This window comes from Dendrobates tinctorius, unplaced genomic scaffold, assembly GCF_039654945.1.
Source record: "Dendrobates tinctorius isolate UK_male_01 unplaced genomic scaffold, ASM3965494v1 ptg000332l, whole genome shotgun sequence".
NCBI classification, from domain to species: domain Eukaryota; kingdom Metazoa; phylum Chordata; class Amphibia; order Anura; family Dendrobatidae; genus Dendrobates; species Dendrobates tinctorius.
This window is the reverse complement of record NW_027361998.1, coordinates 10,381,214-10,404,584: the sequence shown is the minus strand read 5'-3', so window position 1 is coordinate 10,404,584 and position 23,371 is coordinate 10,381,214. Positions and strand designations below refer to the sequence as shown.

The window sequence follows — 23,371 nt, the reverse complement described above, 5'->3', positions numbered from 1 at the left end:
ATGGGATATGGACATTAATAGATTATCTGCGGAAAAGTGAGTATAACTTTTTTTTATTTTTTGGTGAATAAACGGGTAAATTTGGGTCAGGTAGTGTTTATTTAAATTAAAGGACTTTACTCTGTCCGTGTCTTTATTAAATTTGACTACGGGGTTAATAATGGGGTGTATTATAGACGACTCTCTATTACTAACCCCTAGGCTTTATGTCAGAGGCCATAACACAACTCGCATCAACCCCACTTATCACCACACCGTAGCAAGTAGGAAGAATGGCGGCTAAGTTCCAGATTAGGCGTATCTAATGGATGCGCCATTTCTGGGGCAGCTGAGGGCTGATGTTCTTAGTCTGGGAGGGGGCCAAAATCCATTGCCCCTTCCTAGACTATTAATATCAGCACGCAGATGTCGGTTTTCCCTCAGATGGTTAGCAATTATAAGGGGTTGGACGCACAACGTTTTTTAAACTATTATTTATTTAATACACACTGTACACAGACAGCGTTTGTTGATTTGTACTCTCAACAACGTCGCCTGATCCTACAGGGAGACCAGGGAACAATGATGAGAGCTGCATTCAGCGCTCGGCGCCAGGAAACAGCGCTAATTGTACTGATTTTCCTGGGTGCCCATACGTGTCACGATGATGACACATGGATGTCATCCGTGAGTCATCATTGTGAACGTCTGAGGCACACATTTTGTTTGTGGTGTGTGAAAAAAAGACATATCTTCGGGGTTTCACACAAACATAACGTGCACACCACCACTGAATACAATCGGTGTCTATATGTCTGTATTTGCGGGACTTATAAAACGGACCAAAAATGGACTTATGAAGTCCAAAAGAGAGACTGGATCATCAAACCACTGCATATTGAAGAATGAGGTACAGACATAGATAAGGAGCGCCCAGCATTCCATAATTTATGGACAAATTGGCTGTAGGGTTGTAAGAGTGAAATACAAAAACTAAAGCTGGAACATTCAAAAATGGCCACCAAGGTCTACAGTGCTGAAAGAAAATCATAAGACTTCTTTTACACTTACCGGGTTTTTTGCAGGGCGTTATTGCGGGCCTTTTTTGCGGGCCGTATCACCGCAATTTTCACGGTCTGCCGCAATAACGGACAGCAAAAAACTTGCGGATCGCCATTTTTCAGATTTCCAATACTATGGAAAAAGTATTGGGGACTAAAAAAACGGAGTTCCGCAAAACTGGAAGTCACGGTGCAATGCAAAAACAAAATTCAAATGTTTTTGCGGCCCCATTGATTTTCAATGAAGGCCGTGAAAAGGATCGAGCAGGCTCGATCTTTTTTCACGGCCATACGGCGCACCGTGGAATTATTGTGGCCCTTTTTTGCGGCCCCATAGCAATCTATTGGCGCTGCAAAAACGGGACGCAAAAACACGGTAAGTGTAAAAGAAGCCTAAGATGCTGAGAAGTGGGGAAAGCAAAGGAATGGACTCCATGAATCGGATACCACCAAAGCACTAGATTTCACGCAATGGTTCTATAAACCACTGGGCCTAAGGGACATGGGACACAAGCCTTGCGGACATGGTTTAGAAACTAAACCACTAGACATTTGTCTGTGTGGTATAAAACCAATGGACACAGAAGTTGAACCATTAGACTTTGTGGTCCACCAGACACTTGTCCGAGTGTTACCAGAATAATGGGTGCTAGGGACAAGCTCATTAGATCTTGTGGACCACTAGACACTTGCACTTGTCCGAGTGGTACCAGAATGATGAACACGAGGGAGCAGCTCATTACACCTTTTGGACCACTAGACGCTTGTCCAAATGGTACCAGAATGATGGGCACCAGGGAGTAGCTCATTACACCTTGTGGACGACTAGACGCTTGTCCAAATGGTACCAGAATGATGGGCACCAGGGAGTAGCTCATTACAACTTGTGGACCATTAGACTCTTGTCCAAGTGGTACCCGAACGTTGGGCACCAGGGAGCAGCTCATTACACCTTGTGGACCACTAGACGCTTGTCCAAGTGGTACCAGAATGATGGGCACCAGGGAGCAGCTCATTACACCTTGTGGACCACCAGACGCTTGTTCGAGTGTTACCAGAATAATGGGCGCTAGGGACAAGCTCAATAGATCTTGTGGACCACCAGACACTTGTCCGAGTGGTACCTGAATGATGGGCACCAGCTTATTAGACCTTGTGGACACAAGACACTTCCAACAGAGATAACAAACCAATGCAAATAATGGATCCGGGTATCAAAGCACCAAATATTTGGGTCTGGGTTTCACAACTTCTGGATGCCAGGGACATGAGAATTAAACATTGTGAACACCAGGGACTCTGGAGACAAGCTACTGGACAAGGGACTGGGATAGGACAAGAATGAATTACTGGGGACCCAAACCAGGGACAGTCGGTCACTAAGAAGCAGGATATCAAAATGAAAGGTCCAATTTTTGTATCAGAATTGGACCCAACACATAGTCCCCTGGTACCTGATGGTCCAGTACAAGTATTCTACCATGAGACCAGCAGGGCAGCCGTCCCAATCTTCCCATGTGGTCCTATAATGTCTTCTTGCTTCCATTTTTTTTTTCCAGCCTGATGACTCTTTATATCAGAACTTCCTATAACAAAAGCCGCTATTAATCTCCGAACATTTATACTGTCTGGAAAAGGCCACGATAACCTGAACCCGCAGTGACACGGACCGGAGGCTCAGCAGAATGAATGAGTCATGATGGAGGATTTATCCAGGTGTCTGCATGGACGGGACCATCGGTGACTCAATGTCGTTCATGTAACTCTATTCTTCTTCAACGACAAATTAAAATGTGAGAAATAATCACATCGTGAAGGGGTTTCCTAAAAGGGGTTCTCCAGAATTGTAAAATACGTAGCCCTATTATGAAGACCCCCCTAGTGTAATGATTAGCAGGGGGGGTTATTAATTTATGACCAGCTTAGTGGCAGCTCTGCAGCATGTCCTTCTTTTTAGCCATACAGTGCCACACTTGGTTGTGGCTGCTTCTGGTACTGCAAGTATAAGGGTTTCAGTTGCTGTGACGTGCAGTACCAAGCGCATCCACAATCATATATGGCGCTGTGCCTGGGTAAACTGTGTGGAGAATGTTGCCCTCTAGACCCTGGTGATGGTGGGGGGGGGCGTCCGACCTGTCCTGATAATATATTGCTAGCCTAGAAAGAAGACTTAAACTCTAGCGCCATCTATTGGAAGTAGCGATCCTAACAGTCAATATTGACCCTCTAACGAGCCTTGAAATATGAATTATGAATTAGGATAAAAGCCAAACCAGAATCTGAATTTGCAGACACATGTTTCGGGGTGTTTCCCCCTCCTCAGTTCAAAGCAAGAGATCTGCTTTGGCTGTATGAGATGTCTCTCTTATCCTGAGTTATATTGTAAGGCTCATTGAGGAGTTGATATTGACTTTTAGGATTGCTGCTTCCTATAGGTGGCGCTAGAGTTCTAGTCCTATTTCTCTCTGAAGAAACCAGTTACATATGTAATTTCCCAGAGGAGCATGTATGGCATATGTCTCCTCACTCTGACATGCCAGGCCTGCCTTGTCACTTTCCGCAAGGGGAAACATTACCCCTTATATCCCAGTCTAGAGCTTCTAACCTAGCCAAATTATAACTCATACTTTGCACTGACGAGGGGCAATACCCTGAAACATGTGTCTGCAAATTGAGATTCTGGTTTGGCTTTTATCCTAAGTCATATTTCTAGGCTTGTTGAAGAGGCGATATTGACTTTCAGTATCGCTGCCTCCGTCAGGTGGTGCTAGCATTCTAGAGACAATTGCCTGGCAGCAAGCAGAGATCTTAAGTGGATGAGACCCCCAGAGTTTCAGAGCTCCCCCGTCCGCGTATTCCTGATGGGCCAGGGTGCAGCGATGGCGATCAGTAATCGGATGAGCTTCGCTGTCAGCAGATACATTGGTTCTAATTAGCAGGATTCATATTTCCTTATTTGTGTAACTGTGTCAGTCGTCTGGGCAAACACCTCGCCAAATAAATCCGGAGCGAGGTGCCATATGCCACCACAGCTAATTAAATGTATTTCCTCTCCTCTATGTAAACACTGGGATCAGAAACAATGTAAAGAGCCCTTCAGTTACAGCTCATTTCTGCCATGGATTTAACCCTGTGAAGCCCATTGAATACTTACCTGGTCGAGGCGGGTCATAGACCCACCCCATAGACCCCTCTGCGAGCACTGACACTGTATAGTAGTAGCATTTCAGTTATGCAGAAACCTTTCATATGTTGGCGCTATATAAATAAAATTATTATTATACACAAGCACAATCTCACTGGCGCCCCCCCAAATCTTCCAGGATAAGGGACACGGACCACCCCACACTGTGTGTAATTATTACATGAAATGACACGAGTCAGCACTGACCCAAAGTCACGTCCCTACACCGCCCCTAAAGAAGAGCAAATCGGATAAGGATTAAATTTGCATCCAAATACAGGTACCAGGTGCAATAAAAAAGCACAGAGGATTACAGCAGTCAGAAACCAGAGGCACACAATACCCAAAATACAGAAAAGAGGACTAACTATATGTACGAGGGATAGCACTTCCTATATAGCGGTTATATTCTTGTACATAGGGAGCAGTATTATAGTAATTATATTATTGCACATAGGGGCAGTATTATAGTAGTTATATTCTTGTACATAGAGGGCAGTATTATAGTAGTTATATTCTTGTACATAGGGGCAGTATTATAGTAGTTATATTCTTGTACATAGGGAGCAGTATTATAGTAGTTATATTCTTGTACATAGGAGCAGTATTATAGTAGTTATATTCTTGTACATAGGAGCAGTATTATAGTAGTTATATTCTTGTACATAGGGGGCAGTATTATAGTAGTTATATTCTTGTACATAGGGGGCAGTATTATAGTAGTTATATTCTTCTACATAGGGGCAGTAGTATAGTAGTTATATTCTTGTACATAGGGGGCAGTATTATAGTAGTTATATTCTTGTACATAGGGGGCAGTATTATAGTAGTTATATTCTTCTACATAGGGGCAGTATTATAGTAGTTATATTCTTGTACATAGGGGCAGTATTATAGTAGTTATATTCTTGTATATAGGAGCAGTATTATAGTAGTTATATTCTTGTACATAGGGAGCAGTATTATAGTAATTATATTCTTGCACATAGGGGCAGTATTATAATAATTATATTCTTGCACATAGGGGCAGTATTATAGTAGTTATATTCTTGTACATAGGAGCAGTATTATAGTAGTTATATTCTTGTACATAGGAGCAGTATTATAGTAGTTATATTCTTGTACATAGGGGGCAGTATTCTAGTAGTTATATTCTTGTACATAGGGGGCAGTATTATAGTAGTTATATTCTTCTACATAGGGGCAGTATTATAGTAGTTATATTCTTGTACATAGGAGCAGTATTATAGTAGTTATATTCTTGTACATAGGAGCAGTATTATAGTAGTTATATTCTTGTACATAGGGGGCAGTATTATAGTAGTTATATTCTTGTATATAGGGGCAGTATTATAGTAGTTATATTCTTGTACATAGGAGCAGTATTATATTAGCTATATTCTTGTATATAGGGGCAGTATTATAGTAGTTATATTCTTGTACATAGGGGGCAGTATTATGGTAGTTATATTCTTGTATATAGGGGACAGTATTATAGTAGCTATATTCTTGTATATAGGGGGCAATATTATAGTAGTTATATTCTTGTACATAGGGGCAGTATTATAGTAGTTATATTCTTGTATATAGGGGCAGTATTATAGTAGTTATATTCTTGTACATAGGGGGCAGTATTATGGTAGTTATATTCTTGTATATAGGGGACAGTATTATAGTAGCTATATTCTTGTATATAGGGGGCAGTATTATAGTAGTTATATTCCTGTACATAGGAGCAGTATTATATTAGTTATATTCTTGTATATAGGGGCAGTATTATAGTAGTTATATTCTTGTACATAGGGGACAGTATTATGGTAGTTATATTCTTGTATATAGGGGACAGTATTATAGTAGCTATATTCTTGTATATAGGGGGCAGTATTATAGTAGTTATATTCCTGTACATAGGAGCAGTATTATAGTAGTTATATTCATGTACATAGGGACAGTATTATAGTAGTTATATTCTTGTACATAGGGGCAGTATTATAGTAGTTATATTCTTGTACATAGGAGCAGTATTATAGTAGTTATATTCCTGTACATAGGAGCAGTATTAAAGTAGTTATATTCTTGTACATAGGGGCAGTATTATAGAAGTTATATTCTTGTACATAGGAGCAGTATTATAGTAGTTATATTCTTGTACATAGGAGCAGTATTATAGTAGTTATATTCTTGTACATAGGGGGCAGTATTATAGTAGTTATATTCTTGTACATAGGGGGCAGTATTATAGTAGTTATATTCTTGTACATAGGGGGCAGTATTATAGTAGTTATATTCTTGTACATAGGGGGCAGTATTATAATAGTTATATTCTTGTATATAGGGACAGTATTATAGTAGTTATATTCTTGTATATAGGGGCAGTATTATAGTAGTTACTGCATATTCCTGTACATAGGAGCAGTATTATAGTAGTTATATTCTTGTACATAGGGGCAGTATTATAGTAGTTATATTCTTGTATATAGGGGCACTATTATAGTAGTTATATTCTTGTACATAGGGGGCAGTATTATAGTAGTTATATTCTTGTACATAGGGGGCAGTATTATAATAGTTAAATTCTTGTATATAGGGACAGTATTATAGTAGTTATATTCTTGTACATAGGGGCAGTATTATAGTAGTTATATTCTTGTACATAGGGGGCAGTATTATGGTAGTTATATTCTTGTATATAGGGGCAGTATTATAGTAGTTATATTCTTGTACATAGGGGGCAGTACTATGGTAGTTATATTCTTGTATATAGGGGGCAGTATTATAGTAGTTATATTCTTGTACATAGGGGCGGGCAGTATTATAGTAGTTATATTCTTGTATATAGGGGCAGTATTATAGTAGTTATATTCTTGTACATAGGGGCAGTATTATAGTAGCTATATTCTTGTATATAGGGGCAGTATTATAGTAGTTATATTCCTGTACATAGGAGCAGTATTATAGTAGTTATATTCATGTACATAGGGACAGTATTATAGTAGTTATATTCTTGTACATAGGGGTAGTATTATAGTAGTTATATTCCTGTACATAGGAGCAGTATTAAAGTAGTTATATTCTTGTACATAGGAGCAGTATTATATTAGTTATATTCTTGTATATAGGGGCAGTATTATAGTAGTTATATTCTTGTACATAGGGGGCAGTATTATGGTAGTTATATTCTTGTACATAGGAGCAGTATTATAGTAGTTATATTCCTGTACATAGGAGCAGTATTAAAGTAGTTATATTCTTGTACATAGGAGCAGTATTATATTAGTTATATTCTTGTATATAGGGGCAGTATTATAGTAGTTATATTCTTGTACATAGGGGGCAGTATTATGGTAGTTATATTCTTGTACATAGGAGCAGTATTATAGTAGTTATATTCTTGTACATAGGAGCAGTATTATATTAGTTTTATTCCTGTACATAGGAGCAGTATTATAGTATTTATATTCCTGTACATAGGAGGCAGTATTATAGTAGTTATATTCTTGTACATAGAAGCAGTGTTATAGTAGTTATATTCTTGTTCATAGGGGCAGTATTATAGTAGTTATATTCTTGTACATAGAAGCAGTGTTATAGTAGTTATATTCTTGTACATAGGAGCAGTATTATAGTAGCTATATTCTTGTACATAGGAGCAGTATTATAGTAGCTATATTCCTGTACATAGGAGGCAGTATTATAGTAGTTATATTCTTGTACATAGAAGCAGTATTATAGTAGCTATATTCCTGTACATAGGAGGTAGTATTATAGTAGTTATATTCTTGTGCATAGGGGGCAGTATTATAGTAGTTATATTCTTGTACATAGGGGACAGTATTATAGTAGCTATATTCTTGTACATAGGGGGCAGTATTATAGTAGTTATATTCTTGTACATAGGAGCAGTATTATAGTAGTTATATTCTTGTACATAGGGGCAGTATTATAGTAGTTATATTCTTGTACATAGGGGCAGTATTATAGTAGTTATATTCTTGTACATAGGAGCAGTATTATAGTAGTTATATTCTTGTACATAGGGGACAGTATTTTAGTAGCTATATTCTTGTACATAGGGGGCAGTATTATAGTAGTTATATTCTTGTACATAGGAGCAGTATTATAGTAGTTATATTCTTGTACATAGGAGCAGTGTTATAATAGTTACAGTCTTGTACCTAAGGGAAAAACACAAAAATTGATCTTGGTTTGAGTTGATACACATGCAGCATATAAATGCATGTTGACATTGGCCACAAAACATAAAACCTGCAAAAGACAAAGTGAGCAAAAACCCTGCTGTAATTAAATAAGAGGGCAGTATTATAGATAGTAGTTACAGTGGGGGAAAAAAGTATTTAGTCAGCCACCAATTGTGCAAGTTCTCCCACTTATAAAGAGGAGAGAGGCCTGTAATTGACATCATAGGTAGACCACGACTATGAGAGTCACAATGAGAAAACAAATCCAGAAAATCACCTTGTCTGATTTGGTAAGATTTATTTTGCAAATTATGGTGGAAAATAAGTATTTGGTCATTAACAAAAGTTCATCTCAATATTTTGTTATATATCCTTTGTTGGCAATGACAGAGGTCGATCGTTTTCTGTAAGTCTTCACAAGGTTGCCACACACTGTTGGTGGTATGTTGGCCCATTCCTCCATGCAGATCTCCTCTAGAGCAGTGATGTTTTGGGTCTGTCGCTGGCAAACACGGACTTTCAAATCCCTCCAAAGGTTTTCTATAGGGTTGAGATCTGGAAACTGGCTAGGCCACTCCAGGACCTTGAAATGCTTCTTACGAAGTCACTCCTTCATTGCCCTGGCGGTGTGCTTTGGATCATTATCATGCTGAAAGTCTCATCCACGTTTCATCTTCAATGCCTTTGCTGATGGAAGGAGGTTTGCACTCAAAATCTCACGATACATGGCCCCAATCATTTTTTCATGTGGATATATCAATCATCCTGGTCCCTTTGCAGAGAAACAGCCCCAAAGCATGATGTTGCCACCCCCATAATAATAATAATAATAAATTTTATTTCTATAGCGCCGACATATTCCGCAGCACTTTACATTTCAGAGGGGATTTGTACAGACAATAGACATTACAGCATAACAATAATCACATAGATTATAACAGATACCAAGAGGAATGAGGGCCCTGCTCGCAAGCTTACAGTCTATGAGGAAAGAGGGAGACACGAAAGGTGGGTGGTAACAGTTGCCCTGATTGTATGGACCAGCCATAATGTTAAGTGTGTAACTGTACAGACACAGAGGGCTAATGGATGCATAAAGCATGTGGGAACATGATGCTGGGAACCTGGTTATGGTAAAACTTTTGGCTGTGCCACACAGGGATAGATTAGGTTAATGTGTTGAGGTGGTAGGCCAGTCTGAATAAATGTGTTTTCAGGGCACGCTTAAAATTGTGGGGATTGGGGACCAATCGTATTGACCTGGGAAGTGCATTCCAAAGAATTGGCGCAGCACGTGTAAAGTCTTGGAGACGGGAGTGGGAGGTTCTGACTAATGAGGATACTAACCTCAGGTCATCAGCAGAACGGAGGGCGCGTGTAGGGTGGTATACTGAAACAAGGGAGGAGATGTAGGGTGGTGCTGAGCTATGGAGGGCTTTGTGGGTGAGGTTAATAAGTTTATACTGAATTCTGGAGTGGATGGGTAGCCAGTGTAATGACTGGCACAAGGTAGAGGCATCGGTGTAACGATTGGTGAGGAATATGATCCTGGCTGTAGCATTCAGCACAGATTGGAGAGGGGAGAGTTTGGTAAGAGGGAGACCGATTAGAAGAGAGTTACAATAGTCGAGACGAGAATGAATAAGAGAAACAGTAAGAGTTTTTGCAGACTCAAAAGTAAGAAAAGGTCGAATTCTAGAAATGTTTTTGAGGTGCAGATGACAAGAGCGAGCCAGTGATCGAATGTGGGGGGCAAAGGAAAGCTCGGAATCAAGTATGACCCCAAGACAGCGGGCCTGTTGCTGGGGAGTAATAGTGGAACCACACACAGAAATAGCAATGTCGGGTATAGGTACATTAGTAGCGGGAGGAAACACCAGGAGTTCAGTCTTTGACAGGTTCAGTTTCAGATATAGTGAGGACATGATATTAGACACAACGTTTAGACAATCGCCAGTGTTTTCTAGAAAGGCTGGCGTGATGTCAGGAGAAGAAGCGTATAATTGGGTGTCATCAGCATAGAGATGGTACTGGAAACCAAATCTACTGATTGTTTGACCAATAGGGGCAGTGTACAAGGAGAAGAGGAGGGGGCCTAGAACCGATCCTTGAGGAACCCGAACAGTAAGGGGAAGATGAGAGGAGGAGGAGCCAGCAAAAGATACAGTAAAGTAGCGGTCGGAGAGATAGGAGGAGAACCAGGAGAGAACGGTGTCCTTGAGGCCAATGGAATGGAGCATAGTGAGGAGGAGCTGATGATCCACAGTGTCAAATGCTGCAGAGAGATCCAAGAGAATTAGCATGGAGTAGTGACCATTTGATTTAGCTGTTAGTAGATCATTAGAGACTTTAGTGAGGGCAGTTTCAGTGGAGTGTAAAGAGCGGAAACCGGATTGGAGAGGGTCGAGAACAGAGTTTTCTGAGAGATAGCGGATAAGACGGGAGTGGACCAGGCGTTCCAGGAGTTTAGAGATGAAGGGAAGATTAGAGACAGGTCTATAGTTAGCGGCACAGTTTTGGTCGAGGGATGGTTTTAAGTAGTGGATGTATGATGGCATGCTTAAATGAGGAGGGAAAGATACCAGAAGAGAGAGAGAGGTTAAATATTTTAGTTAGGTGAGGGGTGACAGTAGGGGAAAGGGACTGGAGGAGATGTGACAGAAATGGGTCACTGGTGCAAGTAGTTGGGCGAAAAGATGCAAGGAGCCTGATTACTTCTTCTTCTGTGACTGGTTCAAAATCAGAGAGTGAGCTAGATGCAGTCGGGGAGGGAGGACAGTGCACGGTATGAGGTGATTGGGAGATAATTTCCTGTCGGATCTGGTCAATTTTTTCTTTTAAGTAATTGGCCAGATCGTCAGCTCGGAGCTCCATGGTTGGGGCCTGTACTCTTGGATTGAGTAGAGAATGAAAAGTGTCAAAGAGACGTTTCGGGTTATTGGACAGTGAGGTGATGAGGGTGTTGAAATAGGTTTGTTTGGAGAGGTGAAGGGCAGTGTTGTATGTTCTAAGCATAAAATTAAAATGGATGAAATCTTCGGGTAGATTGGATTTTCTCCACAGACGTTCGGCGCACCTGGAGCACCGCTGCAGGAAACGAGTTTGCACCGTGTGCCAGGGTTGTCGCCGTCTGTGTGGTGGTGTTCTATTTATAGGGGGTGCAAATTCATGCAGGGCACTTTGAAGTGTTTCATTGTAATGCTTCAATGCAGAATCAGGACATGAGTGGGAGGAGATAGGGGCCAATGAAGACTGCAAGTTCTTCATAAGTTTCTGGGTGTTAATGGCCTGTATGTTTCTATAAGTCTGGACAGTGGGGGTGACCTGAACAGCCTGGCAGTTCTGTATAGAGAATGAAAGAAGATTGTGGTCAGAGAGCGGGAGAGGGGAGTTTGCAAAATCATCCACTGCACAAAGCTGAGAGAAGACCAAGTCGAGGGAGTTTCCGTCTTCATTTGTTGGAGAATTAGTAAGCTGCGAAAGGCCAAATGAGGTTAGAGATAAAAGGTGAGTAGCAGATGGGGAGAGGGGAAGAGCAATGGGGATGTTGAAATCTCCCATGATGAGGGTAGGGATGTCACAGGAGAGAAAATGTGGAAGCCAAGTGGCAAAATGATCCAGGAACTGATGGGAGGGGCCGGGAGGACGATACATCACCGCCACTCGCATGGAGAAGGGGGTGTAGAGTCTGACGGCATGGACCTCAAAAGAAGGGAAGACTAGTGAGGGTACTTGAGGGATAACCTGAAAGGTACATTTTGGTGATAGGAGCAGACAAACCCCTCCACCAGCTCTACTGTCTGATCTTGGGGTATGAGAGAAGTGTAGCCCCCCGTATGAAAGAGCAGCAGCAGCGGTAGTGTCTGACTGCTGGATCCAGGTTTCAGTAAGAGCCAGGAGGTTAAGAGAATTAGAAAGGAAGAAGTCATGGATGAAGGAGAGTTTGTTACACACTGAGCGAGAATTCCATGCTTCACAGTAGGTATGGTGTTCTTTGGATGCAACTCAGCATTATGTCTCCTCCAAACACAAAGAGTTTTGTTGTTCTAGCAAACAGTTTTACTTTGGTTTCATCAGACCATAGGACATTCTCCCTATACCCTTCTGGATAATCCAAATGCTCTCTAGCAAACTTCAGATGGGCCCAGACATGTACAGGCTTAAGCAGGGGGACACGTCTGACACTACAGGATCTGGGTCCCTGGCGGCGTAGTGTGTTACTGATGGTATCCTTTGTTACAGTGGTCCCAGCTCTATGCAGGTCATTCACTAGTTCCCCCATGTGGTTCTGGGATTTTTGCTCACTGTTCTTGTAATCATCTTGACCCCACAGGATGAGATCTTGCGTGGAGCCCCAGATCGAGCTAGATTATCAGTGGTCTTGTATGTCTTCCATTTTCTTATTATTGCTCCCACAGTAGATTTCATCACACAAAGCTGTTTGCCTATTGCAGATTCAGTCTTCCCAGCCTGAGATCCTTTGCTGTGTTGTCGACTGTTTACAGACCAGAAAATGTCAGGAAAATCCTCCTAGAGCAGCGACCCTTTCTCTGGGGCTAATCAGAATTGCTGTAGATGATGGCGGCTAAGCACTGACTACTAGATAACATGGGGGAAATGTGATCGGCTGATTCTGACTACAACCACATCCCCAATTATAAGAAGGCACTCAAACTTATGCAAACTTATTTTTATTTTCATTTCCTCCCTCAAAATGATTTCAGTTGGTTTTCTCAATGGATTTGTACAGGTTATGGTCGACCTTGCAGCGCTGCGGTCCAGGGTTCAAATCCCACCAAGGACAACATCTTCCAGGAGTTTGTATGTTCTCCCTGTGCTTGCGTGGGTTTCCTCCGGGTACTCCGGTTTCCTCCCACCCTCCAATGACATACTGATAGGGGATCTAGATTGTGAGCCCCATCGGGGACAGTGTCAATAATGTTTGTAAAGCGCTATATAAGTGAGTAAAATAAAATAAATACATTTTTACCAAGGATTTGGTGAGTTTATAACAACTGTAAGTGTACGGAATTTCCAAATAGCAGACAAAATGCTAATTTGTTTAGTGCACTCCTGTAGTCAATTACGGTTGATGTTGGTTATGGGGCCTTTCCAATCCTTTTTTGTTTACTTCTTATCTACAGATCATCAAGTTCTGGATAAAGTATAAATATTAAAACGACATACAAACAAGGATTATATTTATTTGGGACTTAATGACAGGAAGACTAAAGGCAGCAAATGCATTAACTCCCTCAAATATAAAGACACATATGATTGTTAGATGGACGAAGCTGCAGAGGCGGTGAAACGCGCGTCGAGGTGTGCTTTCCTAGGCAGTGCTAATGCAAACTCCTCTCACTATGGCTGCAGGTATATTTATACTATTAGTGCATAATATGGGTGCTATTACTAGCATTTATTTGTGATTTTGTAGAAGGGCAATAGGAACTATGTGTATATGGACCATTTATTTAATGACCATAATAGTGCATATTTATAGTAATAGGTTTGATGTTACTGCACAATATATCTGCATCATTAATATGATTTGGAATTGGACATCTTTGTTTTGCATAATTGGGACTAGAACTTTTATCATTGCTCCTTCTATTTCTGCATTTTTGTAATCTGAGATTTATGAGGGGATCATTGCGTTATATGAGGAACTCTATGGGCATCTGGATAAAGTCTAGTCTGAGTTGACTGCATTCGCCGACCCACCAAACCCACTTGCCTAAAACATGTACCTTCTTCAACGTTCTAACTTTCTTCATTAATTTGGCCAATGGTGACGCCTAGCCTCCATCTTTGTATGCACCTGTTCCTGTTTTATTATTATTATTTTTTTTTGCATTGAAAACATGATGATCATCTTCACATAGGAAGAGAACAGGTAATGAATGCTTGGACTATAAGTCTCCTTGTTTGTCCCTTAAGCAAAAACCTACAGGAGCCAACCGGTCTCCTACTTTTCACTGACGAGGTGCGAGAAACCAAAAATAGCTGCCTGCGGTCGGAGGTCTTTGCTTTTGGAGGAGATTTTGGCTTTATGTCCTAAAGGCTCTTTAAAACACTCAGTATTGATTTCTACCTCAAATGGGTGACGTTAGATACCCTGTTCTCTTCTATTTGTATACATTTGTCCCAGAGAGCATTGCTGTCATGATCCAGATCGGGTTTTGAGCCCTGTCTTTCCATGTTCCCAGTCTGGTCACTTCAGGGGTTAACTTTTCTCAGCCTCAGTCTGGTCTCAGGTTTGCTATTTAGCACCATTGCATCCTGCAGGCGGTGTCAGCTGCAGTTCTGCCTTCGGCGCGTGTATCTGACTCTGGTATATCCTGATTTGTCCTGCTGTAATCCCTGACTTGCCCTGTGTCTGTTTATTCGCTCTGTCCTGACTCAGTGTTTCCTCGTAAGTTTGTTGACTCCCTGGTTTTGACTTGGCTTGCATTCGGACCTGCCTCTGTCTTTTGTCTTTGTCTTACCCGCTTCCAACCGTTGCTGATACCCTGGCTTGTTTCTGACCACGTGTACTGCTGTGACCTCTGGTACTTCTGCTCCTGACTGTTTCTGACTCGGCTCGTCTGACCACTCTTTCGCCACCTTGTGCTGCTGCTCAGTGTTGCTACGCTGTGTGTGCAACCTCTCTTCCCTCACCAGCACTCCCTGGTGGAGGTTGCGCTATACTGCACTGCAGTAGCATAACAGTTGCATGGTCTATATGTCTCCCTGCAACAGCTGGCAATTTCCTTAAAGGGAACCTGTCATCTGACTCGTGCTGCCCAAAGAGGGGGCAGCATGATTTAAGCCAGGTATAGCTTTTTTTCTGAAATGCACCATCGTTTCAGATAAAAAGACCTTAGAAAAATCAGCGGCCCGGGGAAGAGCTGGCCAGTGACAGCGCCGGACTAGTCTTGCCTCCAGCTGTGATCTCTTGGCCGGCTCTCATCACATGATGACCCACTGCCCAAAGAGGAAGCCAAGAAAGCTGAGGAAACCTCTTCGGTGGGGAAAGCTGGCAGCAGAATTGGTCGCATTTAGAAAGGTTTTTGACAGCACTGCACAACTCTATAATAAACCCAGCAAATATGACAGCTGTGAGTATTTTCTGCTCATACACCAGACAACAGATTTCCACATTTTTGAAGTATGACATTAAGTGAGTACCAGTATATTGATAATTTCATTTAACTTTTGGACATACACGCCCAATAGAAAACTGACTGCTGTGAAGAAGCAGTTGAAGCGTGTCTCTCTCTCTTATTCTGAGACTTCATGCTGTGAAAGAAGAGGAAAGAGATGCAACAAAAGGATTGTTCATCTGATTTACTGGATACTTTATGTATGAACGCTCCTGTAGGAAGATCGATCTTGCTCAAGCCGAGACAGGTCCACCAGGATCTTCTCCGCTGTTATCTTTATAGTATTAATTCATCGGGTTTCTGCTTTTCCTCATTGACTTGTTCCTTCCATTCTTCCATGATGTCCTTCTCCAGTAATTGCTCTGTTCACATGTCACAGTAGACACGTCGTAGCTTGGTGATCCTAACTTCCAGTGACATGTCTGGCTTGATTTGTTCCAATGTTGATTTGTTTGTTCTTCTCACCATCCATGGCATTGATAACATCCTTTTCCAGCACATTTGGAAGGTGTTGATTATTCTTCTGTCTTGTTTCTTTATCGTCTAGGTTTCGCATCCGTATGTTACTACAGAAAATACCAAGCTCTGTACGAGCCGTGTCTTCCTCACTGGTGAAACATTCCTCGATATGAAGACCTTGTCCGGAGACTTCATTGCTGATTTGCCCAGAGCTGTCCTCCTATTGTTGTCGCTGCATCTTGAGTGATCATTGATCCAAGTAGGTTAAAATCTTTTACAATTTCCAGTTCGTCACCGTCCATGTCAAACGTGTTCCGGTTATACCTGGAAGAAGTCAATGTCTTTATCTTCGTGTTGAGTAGGCGGCCCATTCTCGAGCTTTCCATCTTGACCTTCATTCCATCTACTCTTGTTGCCATCAATGTTGAATCGTCTGCGTATTTAATATCGTTGATGATTCGTCCAGCAATTTTGATTTATTCTTATTTTTCGGCAAGTACACCATTCCTTAAAATGGCTTCTCCTTATAAATTGAAGAGTAGTGGTGACCGGATGCCGCCTTGTCTGACGCCTTGCTCCACTTTGAGCCATACCGTGTCACCATGAATGTTGAGATCAGTGCTCATAAAGAACGATTGGAGATGTGTCGCTCCATTCTGGTGGTGGGCAAAACTGGTGGGGGTCTCAGCGGTAAGACCCCATTAATGTAGATATTAACAATCCCACGCATAGGGGATGCCTTAATGTAACTGGAATACCACTTTAATCAGTCGCTTGCTGAAGTAAGAGAACAATGGGGATGATGAAGCTGATTCTGCATCACACATGTAGGAGCTTCACGTTGCGGAGGAAACTATTTCTTTTAAGCACTTGAGAATTTGTGGCCAATTAAGCAAATAATTAATGTATCCACTCAATGCCCCAAAGGGACTTGGAGGTGACAAGAGGGCAGAGGACGGAGTGGTGCAATCCTCGTATATTACAAGCTGCCGGTAAGGAGAAAAACAATCAAACATCGGATAGAATGGAAAGAATCTTCAGCCTCCTCCCGGCTGCAGGATCTTCATCTGGTCGGGTGTAGTGGACCTTAGAGATGAATAGTCTTCCACTTACTGTATCAGGACAACAGTTTGATTACCCCCCCGTCCCGTATTACGCTGATATTTATGGCGTTAACTTTCAGTGCCATTATTGCATGGGCACTACAGCTGTGCCAATAAGTGCGATAACGCAAATGAAGATATGGAACCCTTAGGCTATTTTCACACATTGCGTTTTTGCTGCATTTTTTTGTGCGCAAATTTTAAGCTGCGTATTACAGTATCAGCAAAAGCTATGAGATTTCAGAAATCTCATGCACATATCGGTTTTTTTGTGACTGATTTGAAAAACTGCTTCTTTTTTTGCAAACTGCAGCACTTCTTTCAGCATTGTTTCAGCTTTTTTTTGCATCAGGTTCTATCCAAGTTTCATCCATTTGTAACTGATACATTCTCAATCAATGGATGAAAAGAAAGTTCAGTCTACGTGCTTCAGTGAAAAAACTTAGAGGCTACTAGGATGGCATCCGAGGGAAAATTGGTTGACTTCTGTGGGCTGGTAGCACGCTCACGGATGTGTGAATCTACATGCACACAATTTAATTACCATGACTATACCATAACATAAAAAAGGAGCATGAGATTAAGAGGGTGATGACAGGAGGAAAAGTTCCTGGAGTCATTAGAAGTTACACAAGGATAAATATGATGGTGATAGGATGCGATTTGTAAAAAAAAAAAAAAAGTGAGAATCTAAGTTTCCTGTATCACCCCCCCTTCGACCATCAGAGAGCTGTAAAGAGGGACATGAGATTGAGAAGAGGATGATAAAGAGGGAAAAGTTCCTGTCTCTTCCTGGGGTCATTAGAAGTTACACAGGGAGAGATATGATAGTGATAGGATTTGATTTTGTAAAAAAAAAAAAAAGTGAGAACATAAGTTTCCTGTATCACCACCCTTGGACCAACAGAAAGCTGAGCATGAGATTGATAAGAGGGTGATGACAGGAGGAAAAGTTCCTGGAGTCATTAGAAGTTACACAAGGAGAAATATTGTAGTGATAGGATGTGATTTGTTAAAAAAAAAAGTGAGAACATAAGTTTCCTGTATCACCACCCTTGGACCAACAGAAAGCTGAGCATGAGATTGATAAGAGGGTGATGACAGGAGGAAAAGTTCCTGGAGTCGTTAGAAGTTACACAAGGAGAAATATGATGGTGATAGGATGCGATTTGTAAAAAAAAAAAAGTGAGAATATAAGTTTCCTGTATCGCCCCCCCTTCGACCATCAGAAAGCTGTAAAGAGGGACATGAGATTGAAAAGAGGATGATAAAGAGGGAAAAGTTCCTGTCTCTTCCTGGGGTCATTAGAAGTTACACAGGGAGAGATATGATAGTGATAGGATTTGATTTTGTAAAAAAAAAAGTGAGAACATAAGTTTCCTGTATCACCACCCTTGGACCAACAGAAAGCTGAGCATGAGATTGATAAGAGGGTGATGACAGGAGGAAAAGTTCCTGGAGTCATTAGAAGTTACACAAGGAGAAATATTGTAGTGATAAGATGTGATTTGTTAAAAAAAAAGTGAGAACATAAGTTTCCTGTATCACCACCCTTGGGCCAACAGAAAGCTGTAAAGAGGGACATGAGATTGATAAGATGGTGATAAAATGAGGAAAGGCTCCTGGAGTTATTAGAAGTTACACAGGGAGAGATATGATAGTGATAGGATGTGATTTATAAAAAAAAAAAGGTGAGAACATTAGTTTCCTGTATCACCTTCTTGGACCAACAGAAAGCTGTAAAGAGGGACATGAGATTGAGAAGAGGGTCATAACAGGAGGAAAAGTTCCTGACTCTTCCTGTGGTCAATGGAAGTTACACAGGGGGAGATTTGACAGTGAAAGGATTATATTTGCAAGAAGGCTGAGAAGATACAATTCTTGTTCCACCCCATTGCGTCACCATAAAGCTGAAGGAGGGAGGAGAGATAGTATGGGGGTGATGACATGATGAGAAGTTCCTGTATCACTCCCTGCGCCTGCGGTTACTGGAGAGTGAAGAGGAATGAGAAAACAGATTTTCTGCTTTGCTTCCACTTTCTTCTACCTCCTCCCAACCCTCCTCTGTACAGACGCGGCATCAGAAAGTAACTTTTTTTTTATACTACTGCCCGACTTCAAACAAGTGCTGCCCCCCCCTAATTTTGCACCTAGAGCTTTAATCATGGCATCATTTGTACAATTCGATTTTTTGTATTTTTTTTTTCTTGCTGTTTCTCTAAAATTCTACCTGCGGCGTCTGTTTAATGTCATGGCGCGTTACAGGCAACCTTGGCAGTGAAAAGGTTTAAAAAAAAAAATCCAGATGGAAATAAATACTCCCCGTTCTACAAATTGAATTTTTGCCTTTATCCTTTAGAAGAATTACTCGGCCTGTGAATAGGAGGAGATCCATCTGATGCACTTTCTAGATCCCAGCCTCCAGCTAGAATAGAAGGGATTAGAAGGATTACATATAACATCATGATTAAATATATGGCAGAAATACAATGTTATTAAATGAGGCCTAACCCGAGATTAGAAGCGGGGAGGTGGTGGTGGTGGGGGTTTAGTCATAAAACTAATCGGGGTGGTAATAATGCAGGGCAGTGGCTGCCGCACTTCAGGGTCTTGTAGATATGGAGGCCTCGGTGTAAACTCCCAGGTCTGATGAGAATGTACATTGTACGCTATGTTCTGTTTACCTCCATGATGACTGCGCCATAAAAGTTCATGTAGTTCCCATAAATGAGATCCTGCAAAGTTTTACCGCTTGTATTCTTCAGGCACAGTTGCCTGCTTAGCAGCAGATGGAAAATCTCAGGGTCATAAATGTGTCACATCCTATGATGCAAGACGGTAGTAAAAGAGGCTGCAGCCTAGAAGAAAATGTATTTGTAGGGGGGACAGGACAACCTGATGGGGGGTAAACAGCTCTGGGATCCGATAACTTTCGCCATCTCCTGGTACCAACTGATCTCTCCAAAGTCACCTCCAAGTGGAGTTGCCTTATGCTGGACTTTTGGGTCCTAATATTACATAAGAGGTTTGGTTCACCAGACAATATTCAGGTAGTCTTCTGGGTAAGCCTACATAGAAAGGAAGCCAGGGATGTTACTTGAGCCTCCAGATGATCCTCTGGTAGTCTTCATGATCAGTCTACAAGGGGAGATGGCCAGGGATGTTACATGAGCCTCCAGATGATCCTCTGGTAGTCTTCATGATCAGTCTACAAGGGAAGATGGCCATGTTACTTGGGTCCACCAAATGTTCCTGGACAAGTCTTCTAGGTAAGTCTACAAAGAGAAGGAACAATGGGTATAACTTGGCTCTACCGGACAATGCTTGGGTAGTCTACTGGGTCAGTCTACAAAGGGATGGGGTAAGTAGTGTAATTTTGATCTACCAGATGATACTCAGGTACACTTCTCGGTCAGTCTACAAAGGGACAAGGGGTGAGGGGTGGGGCAGGGATTTTTCTTGGGTCCACCAGACGATCCTCGGGTAGTTTTCTGGGTCAATCTACAAAGGGAAGGGGTCAAGAATGTAACTTTGGTCCACTGGACAAGCAAATACCCATAAAAGTACAGTGGGGGGAAAAAGTATTTTATCCCTTACTGATTTTGTAAGTTTGCCCACTGACAAAGACATGAACAGTCTATAATTTTAAGTGTAGATTAAGGTTAATTTTAACATTGAGAGATAGAATATCAAAAATAAAATCCAGAAAATCACATTGTATAAATTATATAAATTTATCTGCATTTTGCAGTGAGAAAAAAGTCTTGCGGTGGAACCTGCGTCTGGAGGCACGTTTGCCCCTGCTCCACACCATACTAAGCTTACCAGCCCAGTCTGAGGACAGCCTGTCCCTGTACTGAGCACACGGAGCTACTTTATAGTTTCACATCCTATTGCAAGAAATCTATTCTAAACACATAACTGAAGAAGGTCATTAATTGACCGAAACGTTTTACCTTCATACTACAATAAATCTCCATTGATTACACTTAAGTTGAGTGCTAAGTTTATACCTACAATCTATATGGTTTGGGAACCTAACTTCAGCACCACCCTCTAGTTGTGCTCACGGTGTTTTGTTTTGTATGTATCCTTTAAGAAGCGGCCCGGTACGAGTATTCTCCACTGCCCTGGCGTGCGCTCCATAATATTTACCTTTTATTAAAGGGAACCTGTCAGCAGGATTGTGCACAGTAGCCTACACACAGTGTCAGGTTGGCGCTGTTATACTGATTGCAATGATACCTGGTGTTGAAATCCGTCTTGTGGTTGTTGTTGTTTAATCTCTATTTGCAGTTTTGACTTACTGATATGCTCATACTTCAGGGTGGGACTGTGGGCGGGGTTGTGGGGGGGTCTTTATTATTATTATTATTTATTGTTATAGCGCCATTTATTCCATGGCGCTTTACATGTGAGGAGGGGTATACATAAAAACAAGTACAATAATCTTAAACAATACAAGTCATAACTGGTACAGGAGGAGAGAGGACCCTGCCCGCGAGGGCTCACAATCTTCAAGGGATGGGTGATAATACAGTAGGCGAGGGTAGAGCTGGTCGTGCAGCGGTTTGGTCGATCGGTGGTTACTGCAGGTTATAGGCTTGTCGGAAGAGGTGGGTCTTCAGGCTCTTTTTGAAGGTTTCGATGGTAGGTGAGAGTCTGATATGTTGTGGTAGAGAGTTCCAGAGTAGGGGTGATGCGCGAGAGAAATCTTGTATGCGATTGTGGGAAGAGGAGATAAGAGGGGAGTAGAGAAGGAGATCTTGTGAGGATCGGAGGTTGCATGCAGGAAAGTACCGGGAGACGAGGTCACAGATGTATGGAGGAGACAAGGTGTGGATGGCTTTGTATGTCATGGTTAGGGTTTTGTAATGGAGTCTCTGGGCAATTGGGAGCCAGTGAAGGGATTGACAGAGGGGAGAAGCAGGGGAATAGCGGGGGGACAGGTGGATTAGTCGGGCAGCAGAGTTTAGAATAGATTGGAGGGGTGCGAGAGTGTTTGAGGGGAGGCCACAGAGCATGAGGTTGCAGTAGTCAAGGCGAGAGATGATGAGGGCATGGACTAGGGTTTTTGCAGATTCTTGGGTGAGGAATGAACGGATGCGTGAAATATTTTTGAGTTGAAGTCGGCAGGAAGTGGAAAGGGTTTGGATATGTGGTTTGAAGGAGAGATCAGCGTCAAGGATTACTCCGAGGCAGCGAGCTTGTGGGACTGGGGAGAGTGGGCAGTCATTTACTGTAATTGATAGGTTCGTAGGGGGGGTCACGTGAGATGGGGGAAAGATGATGAATTCTGTTTTGTCCATGTTGAGTTTCAGATATCTAGTGGAGAAGAAGGATGAAATAGTGGACAGACATTGAGGGATTCTGGTTAGTAGGGAGGTGATATCTGGTCCAGAGATGTAGATCTGTGTGTCATCAGCATAAAGATGATACTGAAAGCCATGAGATTCTATGAGCTGTCCCAGGCCAAAGGTGTAAATAGAGAACAGCAGGGGCCCTAGGACTGAGCCTTGTGGGACTCCGACAGATAGGGGGCGAGGTGAGGAGGTGGTGTGTGAGTGGGAGACGCTGAATGTCCGGTCTGTTAGGTATGATGAGATCCAGGAGAGGGCCAAGTCTGTGATGCCGAGGGATGAGAGGGTCTGTAATAATAGGGAATGGTCCACTGTGTCAAAGGCAGCCGACAGGTCCAGGAGGAGGAGGACAGAGTAGTGTCGCTTGTTCTTGGCAGTTAAGAGGTCATTGGTGACCTTAGTAAGGGCAGTTTCAGTGGAGTGGTGTGACCGGAAGCCAGATTGTAAGCGGTCGAAGAGGGAGCAAGAAGAGAGATGGGAGGACAGTTCAAGGTAGACGTGTTGTTCCAGTAGCTTGGAGGCGTATGGGAGAAGTGATATAGGGCGATAGCTAGATACAGAGGATGGGTCAAGAGAGGGCTTTTTGAGGATAGGTGTGATGGAGGCATGTTTAAAGCTTGAGGGGAAAACACCAGTTGTTAGTGATAGGTTGAAGAGATGGGTTAGGGTTGGGATGAAGACTGTGGTGAGGTTTGGGATGAAGTGGGATGGGATCGGGTCGAGTGCACAGGTGGTGAGATGTGATCTTGAGAGTAGAGTGGAGAGTCGATCTTCTGTAATGGTGGAGAAGTTGGTTTTGAAGGTGGAGGGCTGGGAAGTCGGGAGGAAGGGCTCTGGGGGTTGTTGACCAAAACTGTCCCTGATGTTATCAATTTTCTGCT

At 42.1% G+C, this 23,371-nt stretch overlaps 1 long non-coding RNA gene across 1 annotated transcript in view; it reads left to right on the top strand.

Annotated features, from left to right (window-relative positions):
- The first annotated feature begins 16,121 nt into the window (after positions 1-16,121).
- LOC141074280 (uncharacterized) overlaps positions 16,122-23,371 on the top strand; it is a 61,243-nt gene continuing 53,993 nt past the window's right edge. Inside the window, exon 1 of the long non-coding RNA XR_012227173.1 lies at positions 16,122-16,286. This is a non-coding gene — a long non-coding RNA (uncharacterized lncRNA). The remainder of the gene's footprint in view (positions 16,287-23,371) is intronic.